Source organism: Pygoscelis adeliae, unplaced genomic scaffold (assembly GCF_000699105.1).
Source record: "Pygoscelis adeliae isolate BGI_AS28 unplaced genomic scaffold, ASM69910v1 Scaffold87, whole genome shotgun sequence".
Lineage (NCBI taxonomy): Eukaryota > Metazoa > Chordata > Aves > Sphenisciformes > Spheniscidae > Pygoscelis > Pygoscelis adeliae.
Window position 1 is genome coordinate 3,283,731 of NW_008825098.1, and position 3,825 is coordinate 3,287,555.

Genomic DNA, 3,825 nt, shown 5'->3' on the forward strand with positions numbered 1-3,825 from the left:
TCCCTGTTTCCCCTTTTCCCCTTCCTCTTCCCCTCTCTCTCTTTCTCTCTCTGGTTACAGCTCTGCAGGCAGGGTTTACGAGCAGGGATCTCTAGTGATGTCCTACAGGAATACGCCTTGGCACACTGTCTGGACTGTTCAAGTCCTACTGCACCCCTGAGTGCCACAAAAAGCTCTACGCAGAGAGGCAGAACAGAAAAGAAATGCTTTACAGCCACTTTCTTGTATGCTATTTTTTCCTCCCAGCATCTAAGGAAGATTTAGAAGTGGGGGAGGAAAGAGCCTAGATTTACAAACAACAATCAGGCAGGTAAATATTCTGCAGTTTAGTTGCAGTCAAGGGAATATTGAAAGAGCGTATTTAAGGAAGAATAAGCCAGAGTCCCCTACGCTCATAACTGAGCTAGCAATTTCAAATTCTTCCTGTGTGTCACCCAGTTACCTCAGTACTAATAATATCATACCCGGAACCCACTTAGCCCTCTTTAGAATTAATTAGTATTGTACAGCCCAGTCCGGGCTGGTGAGCTGAGTGCCTGCTGAGAGATGCTCAGAGTTAGGGCACCAATAGCATCAGGTCCTACCACTGAGACCGGAGATACAAGAGAATGTAAAAATAAATAGCCATGCTCTGCTTTCAGCTACATTGTCTTTGCTGGTTGATTTTAGGAGAACACTGGTGTCACCAAGAGCAAAATGTGGAACAAATTATTAATATTGATCATACCTGTGTAAGAGGAAGGCACAGCAACTCATCAGCTCCTGCAGCGCGTATCCTTTGGTGTACCCAGTGGGAAAAGCTAGACTGGTGCAAGCAGATACGGAGTACTTCACTGAGCTGCGTGGTCAAGTCTAGTCCCCGAGGCCCAGAATCCTGCCCAGGGTCTTCCCTCCCTCGCAGCACTGGCTCCTGATAAGATAGAAACCAACAAGGAATGAGCACGTTTTTCCTGATGCATCAAGATATCTGCATTACCTCCCAAAAGGCCTCCATTACCTATCATCAGGGTAGCAGGCTTATCCCCTCTCACAACTCCTTTTAACTTTAATCTACCAGCAGTGGGCTCAGTTTGGACTTTGAAAGGAAGCAAACATTTATTTAAGATTGAGATGTATCACTTATCTTATGCAGTGTCACAAAGCAGACGAAAGCAGAGTCCAACGTCAAAGCAAAGCAGAGAACATTACACCAATCTAGAAGCCAAAGTCGTACAGAAATCAGGAAAATTTTGGCTCCCAACTAAAGCTGGTTAGAAAGCAGAAACTCTATTTACTGCCTCCCAGACTGAAATTTTGAAGTGTGCTTTACACAGCACTACTTTGCTGTGAAGTACCTTGCATTGCACTGCAGAGACAAGCAGTACAGGACTGCCGCCCATAACTGAGCGACAAAAAGCCCTTAAAAATTTACTGAAGCATCCAAGCCCTCCTCCCCTTCTTAATCATACTCTTTGAAATCGTTAGATTCATGTGGAGTGCAAAGAGGAGAGTTGTTTTGTGCTGGAAGTACCAACTCTGTTGTTGCAGCAGCCTGGAAACTACACCTCCTAGTCGCATACACCCATGTAACAAAAATAACCCCTGTGTTTTCATATGAAACTTGAGAGCCAGCGGGTTCTGGCTGGCACCGAGGGGTGGCAGTACTCTTGACCGAGCAGCTCTCCTGCCTGCCTGCATCCACAGTAATTGAACATCTATCATAACAATTGATTACAGAGATGAAGATACTGAATCTATTACTTCTCTCTCTTAATGAAGTCAACATTTCTCAGGACAATGAGCCTTTAAATTATTGATCACATAAATGGTCCAAAACAGTCCATAACTTATTAACGTATGAAAAGAACAAAAAATATACCCAAGTCTATGATGTTTTTTTCTGGTGACAATACAAGCCATCGGAACAAAGCTCAGAAGGGGGGGGAGGTGTGGAGGGGAAATCTATCTGTACACTTAAAGGATTTTATGCAGGGCTTTTTTCCTTAGTAAGTCATGGTTAGCAAGAAAAAGAACGTGCCAAAACCTGGTATTTTAATTAAACAGTGTACATTTCTCACTGGTTTTGTTTGCTTTTCTGCATATGGATTCCTCTAAGGTCCCTAAAGCTAGCAAACCCAAACGCTTTTAAAGATGTTCCCCTGCAATATGTAATTGAAATTCCTTAAAATATTTAGAGAGTTCTGGGAGGGACTGTTCTGCAACAATAAATTACTGTAGTGTCATGGTAGCAACATCAATGGCACGGCTGAGAGGACACAGTAGTTTTTAAATTCCTATTCTTAGCTACTTATAATTTTGTCTATATGCTGAAATTTTTTAGCATTAACTCCAAATTGTACCTTTGGAATGCTTCCCCCCCCCTCCCATTTCCTAATTTAGTTCAGCATCACAAGCCAAAAGCAGTTTTCTCCTAAAAGTCCAAATTTGTCATGCCTAGAACTGAATGAAAAGGGTTGGGTTTGTCTTTTTAAAGGAACAGAAGTTTGAAATTTCTCCATCGGGTAAGAGTACTTCTGTACAGCTTGAACGCTTTTGCCCCAGCCTGTGAGCTTTTCCAGGCTGAACTAGGATGTGCTTTGATCTAGCAAGGGACGCACACGTACCCACCTAACCAAGCATGGGGATAGTCCCACAGAGCTCTACACATGCTCAGAGCCAAACACTTCACAGGATACGACCTCCATTTACAAGATATTTAATTCATAAGGTAGGACCTCTAGCATTCCTTCTCGTTCCGTATTTCTCAGGCTAAACCAGTACACATAGCCGTACAGAATTTAAATCTTCACTATTATTTCCTAGGCTTATGATTGATGAGACAAATCTTAAATACATGGAGCGGGAAGTAACTGCTCATCCTGTATTTTCATATCCTGAAATAGAAGATCACCTCCCTTTTCAGACAGCTTAAAATCTTAGTTATTTGGGGCCAGATTTTAAGGTATTTAGGTGCTCAATTCCCACGCAGCTGCTTAATGAGGTATTCAAATCCAAGAGGCCTTCACAGCACTTGAGAGACCATTCTGTGCTTTCCCCATTTTGTTTTTCAAGCTTTATCTTTCCTTTAGCTCATTCTGGACTTTTCTTGCTTTTGTTTGTAGGCCTTTCCAGGGCTTCCCAGGGTGTCCCAGGGTCATTTGTTCTCTTCCCTACAATCTGTTTTTATGCATTTTAAAGAACTATTGGGCAGATCGCTGCCCTTTGTAGGGGGCAATGCCAGCAGCACTGACATTGCAATAGGGTGTCATACTCTCTATATTGGGTGAACCATTACCTATTTTGCAAAGAGATTCTCTGAATGTATATTCACAGCAAATAATGCTGTTGCACTATCCTTTACTTTTCAATTAGGAGGAGTAAAAATAGAGGGTAGCAGGCCACATTAACAAAGCGGATGGGTTGGATTAAATGATACAAAAAACTCTGGAGAGTTAAATGGCTGCACAGGTAACAAATACGTTATTTTCTGCCAAATTTTTAATGATATTTTTAAAAACAAAGATGCTATAAGGTAAGTTTATATGTATCTACGGCTAAGAGTGCCTGCAGCGCCAGGAGCCTTACTTTAGTAGAGGCAATAGCGGCTGAAGCTGTAGCTAGGTAAATGGAGTAAGGACAAACCTGTCCTGCTTCTTTTTAAAAAATAAAAAAAGAAAGGAAGAGCGAGCGTCCTCTCTAATCTGCTAGAGCCCTCCGCTTGCTTGCAAGAGCAAGAGCAAGCGGAGAAAACCCAAGTGACCCGGGCTGCCTGGACTTCCAGAGCGCCTTTGCCGAATTCCCCCCCCAGACTGCCGTTAGGGCAAGCGAAGGCGCCCGGCCCTGCCA